We start from the raw sequence: 11,112 nt of genomic DNA, 5'->3' as shown, positions 1-11,112 counted from the left end.
AGTGATCCTATTTCTTACCTATTTTAAGCTTTCGTAATCTGACATGCTATACAAAAACGCCCTCATATCCTCCTCCTCTGGTCCTCCTTCATGGCAACGTTAATAAACACAGTCGTTTCATCTTTTTATCAAATCCTCATTTTTAATTAAACTGCCCAGTGTTTTTGATGCCTCGGGGAAGAGATTATGCCAAGCGGAGAGGGTAATAACAGGCTACAAGACACCTTCATATCTCCCTTATCCCTCACCTTATAATTTTAGCACTTAGCGGTATCCATGACAACACTAATATGGGATCCTATTCCTTTTTACTTCATATTTCTCATGTTTTTGATGCTTCGGTAAAAAGACGTCCCTAGGAGAGAGGATAATGCAAAGAGCTGTCTCGATACTTGTCTTCCTCTTATTCTCTTCCTCTTCTTCCTTTTCTTCTCTTCCTCTTAAGAATGTGTTCCAGTTGTTTGTTGTATAGTGTATCTACTTTTACTCCATATTCTCTTCCTCTTAAGTCTTCCTGTCCTCCTCCTCCTTTTCTTCCTCCTCCAAATCCTTCACCTAATAAGCATAGCACTTAATCGTATCCATATCACAACACTAATATACAAACTCACGCCCCATCTTGTTGCTGAAATCCGCACTCCCTTATCAAGCTGCAAACTCCTTATCTCCCTTATCCTTCACCTAATAAGCATAGCACTCAGCCGTATCGATATCACAGCACTAATACACACGCATCCACCATACCCACCCCGTTGATGATGGTTGATATTTTCAGACACTTCAACCTCTCACATCTTCTATTTCCAAAGACCAAAGAGAGAGATTAGTCGGGTTTTAGTGAGTGGGACTTTAGGTTCATGGTACAGAGGAAGGGTCAAACTACCACCAGGGTCATAAAACTGCCCTTGCAAATGCCCACAACTCCTATGAACGTCTTGTCAAATACGTGTAGTTGACCGCCGAAATGTTTAAGAATATGACCTTTGATCCGCATTCCATCACCGCCTTCGCTGCCTCGGTGACGGAGCGCTAGAGACGGAGAGGTTAAGAAGGGCCCATATATCACACTCCCCGAAACCTTAGTACATCTATTCCAAAAGGCTTTCGCGGGTGTTAAAGAGGTTTCCAATGATGGTTTCTTGGTCTTAGCGGTAGTTTTGGAAGTCTTCTACACCAGGAACGGAAAAAAACACTCATGAAAACCCATATTATCAGACTCCTTGAAACCTTAAGTCTATGTATATATAAAGGCTCTCGAAGGGGTTGAAAAGGTATCCATATATGGTTTCTTGACCCCAAGCGGTAGTTTTGGAAGTCTTCTAAACCAGGAACGGGAAAAACACTCATCGTAGCTCTTCTCCGGGCCTTCAAAAACGTTCATAACAAGAGCCGCGAACGTTTGATAAGGCTTCCAATGATGGTTTCTTGGGCCTAGCGGTAGTTTTGAAAGGCTTCTACGCCATGAACGGTAAAACACTCATGACAACCCGATGTAGCTCCTCTGTGGGCCTTCAAAAACGTTCGTCACAAGAGCCGCGAACGTTTGATAAGACAAGGTTAATAATCTTCCCCGCGGCGTTAGTGAGGCATGGCTGCTCGTGTTGTTTTATGGCTCAATAACGCGGCGGCCCAGACAACGCTGTGATTTGTGGCGGCCCTGAAACACGACCTCACGATGGACAATGAAATCAAACAATCAGTCACCCGCCCTAGGGAACCGGTGTGGGGGGGGGAGGTGAAAGGGGGCGTCTGTGTGTGTGTGTGTGTGTTTGTGTGTTATTGTTTGGTATTATTTTTCTTTTTCTGTTGTTTTTGTGTTCATGAAAAATTGTGCGACATGAAAACTGATGGAAAGCGGAAAGCCGATACAAATGAATAGTGAACGCAGATTTATAGCAGTCAGGGAACACACACACACACACACACACACACACACACACACACACACACACACGGTCCGGCAGCTACACACGGTCCGGTAGCTCAGTGGTTAAAGCGTCTGCCTCACAACCAGAAGGACCGGGGTTCGATTCCCCGACCGGGTGAAGATAAGTTGGGTTTATCTTTTACGTGTAGCCCCTGAGAGAGACCCGTAGCAGACCAAGTGGTGAATTACACACACACACACACACACACACACACACACACACACACACACACACACACACACAGAGCATAACCCATGACAGACGGCCCAGCTTCCTACCACCGGCTGGGAGACATGGGCCATTTGTGGGTTGGTGGTAGTGGTCGAGGCTGTGGGGGAGAGAGACGGGGAGGAGGAGGAGGAGGAGGAGGGGACAGAGGGAAGGGGGCGAGAGGTGACCCATAACACGGCTATTACTGACCAGACTCCACATGACCCCTCCTCTAAATGGCCTCGGTGCTAATAATGTTCCTATCCCAAACTGCCCTAAAGCTCTGTATTTTGTTTCCATTATTTTTAGTGTGTTTTTTTTGTGTGTGTGCGGATAGCTGTGTGATAGTGTGTGTGTGTGTGTGTGTGTGTGTGTGTGTGTGTGTGTGTGTGTGTGTGTGTGCGTATTGATAATAACAGTCACTTGAGTCTATTGTCCTTGTGTATCGAGTGGCGGGAGGCTCTGGGTTGCATTCTCCATCCATCACCCTGACTATCGACCAGCACTAAGGGGAAGAAGGAGTCTAGTCTATACCATGTACAATACGAGGGAACATGTGTGCCCCGACCTCTGACTAACACACACGCGCGTAAGAAACAGCTTCCTCGAGACCAAAGCGCACACAAAGCCACTCGTATGCCCTTAATTGGAGTTACTAGGTATGAAGATATAACAGCTTGGGAAGAAAGAGCGAAGAAGAAAAAGGGAAAGACAGGGAGTTGAAGGGTAAAAGTCAGATTGTTAGAAGACGGGAGAAAGTGGTACAGACAGAGGTAGAGGATAAAGTAGAGAATGCCATGTAAAGAGAGAGGGAAAGGTTGAGATTGAAGGCCACGGAAAACTTTAAAAATGGAGGAAAGAAGAATGAGGAATGGAGAGGGAGGCAGAAGATAGTTAGAAGAGAAGCAAGAGGAAAAAGAGCAGAAGGAAGAATTGGAAGATGCCTTGGATGAGAGGAAGACACAGAAGAATGGAAACAAAACTTCAAACCAGAAAAACAAAAAGAAGAAAATGAACTAGACCAAGAATCATGAACACGAACAAGAAAACAAAGAAGAGGAGGAGGAGGAGACTGACCCAATAAGAGGAGGAAACACACACACACACACACACACACACACACACACACACACACACACACACACACACACACACACACACACACACACACACACACACACACACACACACACACACACACACACACACACACACACACACACACACACACACACACACACACACACACACACACACACACACACACACACACACACACACACACACACACACACACACACACACACACACACACACACACACACACACACACACACACACACACACACACACACACACACACACACACACACACACACACACACACACACACACACACCCACACACACACACACACACACACACACACACACACACACACACACACACACACACACACACACACACACACACACACACACACACACACACACACACACACACACACACACACACACACACACACACACACACACACACACACACACACACACACACACACACACACACACACACACACACACACACACACACACACACACACACACACACACACACACACACACACACACACACACACACACACACACACACACACACACACACACACACACACACACACACACACACACACACACACACACACACACACACACACACACACACACACACACACACACACACACACACACACACACACACACACACACACACACACACACACACACACACACACACACACACACACACACACACACACACACACACACTTCCCTTCCTCGTCCTTGGTGTGATGTCCGGTGTGTGAGCTCCGCGTGTAACCTTCCCATCAGACAGGTAGAAATAAAAGGAGTTCTGGGAAGACCTCGCCCTCTCCACGCAGTCTAACACCTGCATATGTTCGTGAGTTTTATTGCCTTATTACTACGTTCATTATTTTTTTTTGTCGTAAACACAGCTTGCAGAATGAAGGGAGGTCATTAGGAAGGAGGTGTGTGGGAGAGAGAGGGAGGGAGAGGGGGGTGGGTGAGAGAGAGAGAGAGAGAGAGAGAGAAGTACTTCTTACACTAAATCTTAAAGGTAATATATGCTTTAGTACTCTCTCTCTCTCTCTCTCTCTCTCTCTCTCTCTCTCTCTCACACACAAAAAAAACCGTTATATTTCTATGATAGCAAGCAAATTCTTCGACCAAAATCGTCACTTTCGTAGACAGCAAAAAATAATCTTCGTAACCCACCAAAAAAAAAAAAAAACATATATGACAAAAGAAAAAACCTGATAAACACCCAACAAAAGCTTCCATACCCTTAATAACAAAAAAATTAAAATAAACATTCCCCAACCTCCCCCATAAAAAAATAACATTATTCTTTGATATTAAACAATCGCGTCGCATTACTTATGATATATGGAAAAAAAAATTGTGAATATATATTTTTTCTTATCGTTTGTTCCCGCGTGGCGATAAGGACGCGAGAAGTATTGGGAGATAACTCAGAAATAGGCCGGGCGAGGGGGGCGATTCTTCATGTGAGGGGCTTGTCCGGGGCTGTATGGGGACACGGCGACAGGAGGAGGAGGAGGAAGAGGAAGATGAAGAAGAAGAAGAAGATGAAGAAGAAGAAGAAGGAGAAGAAGAAGATGAAGATGAAGATGAAGATGAAGATGAAGAAGAAGAAGAAGTGGATGAAGAGGAGAAAGATGAGTAGATGAAGAAAAATTAATACCAAGAAAAAGAACTTGTACAGAAGAGGAGGAGGAGAAGGTAGAGGAAGAGGAGGAGAGGACGACGAAGAAAGGGAAGAAGAGTTGAGGAAGACGGAAGAGCATATAGAGAATTGACAAGGAGGAAAATATAAAGGAGAAAGGAAAAAGAGGAGGAGGAGGAGGAGGAGGAGGAGGAGGAGGAGGAGGCCAGTGTTCTTCCATCAATCCTCATTACCTCCAGACACCTCGAGGCCACCAGCTGACCACCGCCACTATTATTACTACCAATATATATACCTCCTCCTCCTCCTCCTCCTCCTCCTCCTCCTCCTCCCCCCTCTTACTCCTCCTTTTTTGTCCTCTTTTTCTTCCTTTTCCTTTGCTTTCTCCTCCCCCTTCTCTTCTTCAATTGCTTGTATAGTATGATGTGTGTGTGTGTGTGTGTGTGTGTGTGTGTGTGTGCTTCGGAGCTTCAGGGTACTTGATGTCTTGACCTGTGAAGTGTGAAGGAGTCAGTCGGAATAAAGCAGAAAAGGGAGTTGATTGTCTCTCTCAACCCCTGCCGCTACAGTAACGACCCTTCAATGTCTACACTCGAAAGTCGTTCCCGGGTGCTCGTCCCTTTTCACAAACCACCATCTCCATCCTAATAACGAGCCCAAACCGTCAGACCTCGACACCTCAACACCACGAACGAAGCAAGCCGGGCTGCATCAGAGGCTATATAAGGACCCGGCCTGCCAGTGGGAAGCAGTCTAGCCACATCGGGTGTTAAGGTGTTTACCTCTCTCTGGATTTACATTACACAGCGACATCACATCATTGGCGGTAAAGTACAAGGACGGATATACCGAGGAGGATACATCACCTATTGTTGCTTGTTCCATTGTTTCTTTTTTCTTTATCTCATCCTGTCATTAAGGGTAATAACTTATCATGCCTGGGATTATTTACTTTGATCTATGTAAATTAAGTATGTGTAATTAAGTATAAGTCTTTAATTTAACTGTTTTACTTTAGGTTGTTATTCACTAAAATCTGTCAACCCTTCTTTTAGTGACGTAACAGTGTATATTTTTCTAATTAGTCACACCTGTTTTATTTTTTTGGTTATTTATTTTTAGGTGCAAATTTGATAGCGTTTTTTATATATTTATTTACGATCCTTCTCAACGAATTCTCACCTGGATATAAACCTCCTCAATATCACTCACGGAAGCAACGAAGTGCGTATAAGTATGACTTGTGGATATTCCCGGATCAATATAACACCACCAACATAACTGCGTAAATAAAACCACAAGAATATACCTACATAAATATTGCCACGGGTGTGAGGGATGCATTTACCCACATGTTGTAATCTGAATAAATATTGCCGGAGTAACATAAAGTGTGTGTGTGTGTGTGTGTGTGTGTGTGTGTGTGTGTGTGTGTGTACCCGGCATTGTAGGACCCTTTCGCTTCTCACATCAACAATTTCTAAAGGTCAAAGAGGGGATCAGTCGGGTTCTAATCAGTGTTTTTTTTAGGTCCATGGTACAGAAGAAGGGTCAAACTACCACCAGGGTCATAAAACTACCCCTGGAAATGCTCGAAACTCCTACGAAAGCCTTGTCGAATATGTGAACTCGGGCGACGGAATGTTTTAAAATACGACTCTGAGTGAACGAAAGCCTTGTCGAATATGTGAACTCGGGCGACGGAATGTTTTAAAATACGACTCAGAGTGAATAAACCCAAGAATGCAGTCAGGTGAGCGAGGTGTGCGTGAGAACATATAAAGTTACTTGGATATGACATCATTAACGCTAGTATACGGAGGCAACCGCGAAGACAAGAGAGAAGAATGTTATCAGACGAGGAGTTTGCGAAGTTATTGCTAGGCATGCACGTGGAGTGGATGAATAAGTTTTGCAAAGAAAGTGTTATATTGCATCGTGAATTGATGTGTATAGATGAAAATGTATTATAATGCATCGTGAATTGATATGTATAGATGGAAAAAGGTATAAAACTAAGCAAACGGCGTGATAGTATGGGTTTTCATATACCGCCCGATGTAATGCAGGGAGGTTCTCGGTTTGGGTCAGCTCAGGGAATGTTATGTGGCGGTTCCTGGTAAGCAGCGTGCGAGGAGGGTTAAAAACTGCAGGGCAATAAGCGTGAGTACAAAGCGTGTTGACCGTGGGACGTTGATCAAGTTACGTGTGATTGCAATGCAGGAATTAGCTTGTTCCTAAATATCCTGACTAAGTACTGAGTGTGTCTGAAGGTAAGGTGGCTCGGTGGTGAAAACTGTAAAACATTTAATCATATCTGACCTCCACTTGGTATTACATTGAAATTTCCGGAGTTGAGAAAGTCTGAATGCCGGAAATATTTCTACCTTGATTATAAAGCGGCAATATAGCGCAATACTTTGAAATTAACGAAATAAAGTATAATGAGAGGTGGAGAGAGACGTACAAAGGAGAGCCTCGCTGTTTATGGCCGGGGCAAGACATTCCGTAATACTTGAAGCTTATCATTTATTGCTGGATGCCAAAAATGTTCGTTTGTCATACTGAGTGAGGAGGGGACAGGAGGTGTGTGTCTGTGTGTGTGTGTGTGTGTGTGTGTGTGTGTGTGTGTGTGTCCAGCACCAGGCAAGTTATATATATAGCGCTAATGTTTAGATTTTAATATTGGAGTTTTAGTTATTTTACGTATATGTAAATGAACAGACTGGGAGTAAAAATAAAAAGAAAACGCTATTATTAAAGACAGTATGAGAAAGTAACAAGAATATAACACCCTCCGCGCAATAACATGCATAAAAAAACAATTTAAGTACAATTTAAGTACATGACCTTCAGTGTAATGAAAGTGTATACCCGGGGCCAAGCAGGTGTAGGAATGACACTCTCTTCTAATCTTTCCCCGCTCGAGAGACTACCGCGGCCGAGCTCATTGTTGTTTATCACGGTAATGACAGCCTGGGTAACGAACTCCCGCGAGACCTGACCTATGCATGCACGGGGTAGACTAAGGCAGCTCGGCGGGTTGAGGATATGCGATAGAGAAAGGTTACACTGCAGGTTGAGGATGGTACGTGAGGTGTGTGAGACAGAGACAGACCGATAGACACACACTGACAAACACGCATGGACAGACAGACAGACAGACACAGACATACATATATACATACACACTTACATACATACATATTCATACAGACGGACTGACATACAATAGTAGCTTACAAAGGATCTCTTCAACCTTGCCCTCCTTGTTTTAGTGACCTTGTAAAAGTTATCCGCTCCACATGGCTGCCAGTTCTCTTCTAAAGCTAAACCGATCAACTTGACGGCAAAGGAAAGAAGGGAGACTCACAATCACAACTCTTCACTAGTTTACGGAGCCAGAAGTCTAATTCCTTTGCCTGAGTTTGCTATTTTTTTTACATCAAAGGAAGCGTCTCAAGGGCAACAAAGTGTAAAAAAAAAAAGGCACGCTTCTCGCCGCTCCCACAAAAGTAAAAAATAGAGTAGCCAAAAGAGAGGTCAATTTCAGGTGGAGAGGTGTCTTGATACAGTGATATCGTTTTTCTCGTCAGTAGGTCAGATAAAAATATATTTGTACGTTTTGTGTAGTTTTATTCCTCGTATGGTTAGGCAGTACAGCGTTGAGAGACTGACGACTCTCATTAAATTTTACGAAGTTCTTGATATGTCTCTGCTTTCTTTTATTTCCTCTTTTTGGGGCTATTTTCATTCATACTTGTTTACATTTATTTTTTCTCAATTTTATATATAGCATTTTTATTTATGTTCCCCCTTCATCTGTTAAGCCTTCCTATGTTTATTTTATTTTCCTTTTTTTTTTAATTCGTGTTCGGTCATTCATTCATTTTTCATCTCTTTTTCCAAACCGTCCCTACTTTTTTATCCTTGTTCTTGTTGTCTTTTTATCCTTGTTGTTCATTTACTCTTTCTCTTTTGCCTTGTATCAAAATTATTCTCGGTGTCTTCATTATTCACTGATTATTCATCTCTGACCAGACCGTCCTTACTTTTTTTCTCCTTAATCTTTTTTTTTTTCTCCCAGATGTTCATTTACTATTTCTCTTTTGCCTTGTATCAAAGTTTTTCGCTTCATGTCTGTCCTCATTATTCACGAATTCATCTCTGACCAGACCGGCCTTACTTTTTTCTCCTTTTTCTTGTTCTATTTTTCTCCCTGTCGTTCATATACTCTTTCTCCTTTGCCTTGTATCAAAACTATTCTCTTCGTGTCTTTCTTCATTATTCACCCTACTTTCTTCCTTCTTGTTCTTTTTTTCTCCCTGTCGTTCATATACTCTTTCTCCTTTGCCTTGTATCAAAACTATTCTCTCCGTGTCTTTCCTACAGCTGGTATTCAAGAGCTCATTCACTATTCGTCCCTCACCATACCGCCAGCTGCCCAACCTTTCCGCCATGTGTTCGGGGCTTCATAATGCAATCGAGCACTTTATCAATATACCTGTGAATCATACGACAAGACGATACTATTCTCGGCCATATACACGTGTTTTGATATCGTCCCACATAACTTATAGGGTATCTTGGTGAGCTGCCTCGGTGGTGTGTTACGTAAGACGACGTTAAACTATAAGAAAACTACAAGAGGTCATTTGGGTTCCGCAGGGCCTCTCTTGAAGTTCTTGTTGATTTATTTAACAGTAAAGGAAGCAGCTCAAGGATTAATGAGTGACAATAGGAATAAGGAGACAATGAAAAGGGGAACAGAAATGAGTGGAAGAAACAGAGACGGAGAGAGAGAATGAGAGTGAATGGGAACAAAGGAAAAGGAAAAAAAAAAGATGAAGGGGTCGGAAATAACTAAAAAAAAAACTCGCTAGCCTTGCTCCTATAAATAAAAAAAAGAGAAATGACCACAAAAAAAGGTCAGTTTCATGTGCGGTTTCCTTTCACTGTGACGTCTATTCGAGTGTGTTTATTTTTTTTTTAAACTTCGATCAAACTTTTGTATATCTTGAAAATGTTGGTGAGCTGCCTTGTTGGTTGGTTACGTAAGAACAGACATGTATATGGAGACTGTTTGAGGTCATTGGGGGCTCCACAGGGCAGCTCTTGAAGTTCCTGGTGTTTTTTTTACAGTAAAGAAAGCAACTCAGTTTTCCTTATTCTCTGATCTTCTCTCGTCTTTTCCACTACCTTCGTCTCCCTTTTTTTTCTTTTTTCTCTTTTCCTTATACCCAGACACTCATTCTCTCTCCATATTCCTCTTTCACTCCCTCCATGTCCCTTTTCTAATGACCCCGTAATTCCTACTCACTCATTTTTCTTCTCCCTCTTCCTCTGCTTCAATACATTTTATAAAAACTAAAAACTCACTTGGCCCTGGTCCTATAAATAAAAGAGAAGTGACCCTTCCCCCCCAAAAAAAAGGTCCGTTTCGTGTGTAGTTTCCTTTCACTGTCTTTACGAGTGTTTATTTTTTTTAAACATCGATGAAACTTTTGTATATATCGAAAATACCAGCTGTTGCGATATGCCTCTAACTCTTTTAACACTGTCTACCCCTAACACTCCCTCCCCCTTTTTTCTCTTCCTAAATCTTTCCTTTTTCCCTTGCACTATAAACCCTTTCCCTTTAGTAAACTTATGTAGAATGTCTCAAATGCCAGCTGTTGCGATATGCCTCTTAACTCCTTAATACTCTCTACCCAAACACACTCTCCCTTTTTTCCTTTTTTCTGCGTGTTTTCATTTTCCCACGCACTATAAACTCTTCACCTTAGTAAACTTATGTAGTATATCTCGCAAATGATATGTACGTTATACCTCCAACTCTAACGCTTTCTTCCCTTAATATTCCCTCCCTCCCTCCCTTTATTTTATTACATCTTTTCTTTTCGCACGTACTAAGAATCCTTCCTTCCCTTCAGTAAACTTCTGTAGTATATCTCAAATGCCAGCTTTTGCGATATGCTTCTAACTCTTTAATACACTCTACCCCAACACTCTCTCTCCCTTTTCCCTTATCTTCCTGCATCTTTCCTTTTTTCATGCACCATAGACCCTTCCCTTAATTCCCTTCCTTTCTCCCTTTGTTCCTCACATCTTTTCTCTTTCCCCTGTGCTCTGAGCCCTTCCCTTAATATCCCGCGCATCAGTTCCCTTTCATTTGCATCCTGTCTGTCTCTACCACGCTCTCTCT

General features: G+C 42.7%; 1 protein-coding gene across 1 annotated transcript in view; it reads left to right on the top strand.

Annotated features, from left to right (window-relative positions):
- The first annotated feature begins 5,673 nt into the window (after window positions 1-5,673).
- The window catches only part of LOC126990629 (connectin-like), a 102,514-nt gene continuing 97,075 nt past the window's right edge, over window positions 5,674-11,112 (top strand). Inside the window, exon 1 of the mRNA XM_050849316.1 lies at window positions 5,674-5,733. The gene's annotated coding sequence lies outside the window, so the exon portion shown is untranslated. The remainder of the gene's footprint in view (window positions 5,734-11,112) is intronic.

Source organism: Eriocheir sinensis, chromosome 6 (genome assembly GCF_024679095.1).
Source record: "Eriocheir sinensis breed Jianghai 21 chromosome 6, ASM2467909v1, whole genome shotgun sequence".
NCBI lineage: Eukaryota > Metazoa > Arthropoda > Malacostraca > Decapoda > Varunidae > Eriocheir > Eriocheir sinensis.
This window is presented reverse-complemented; position numbering and strand designations above follow the sequence as displayed.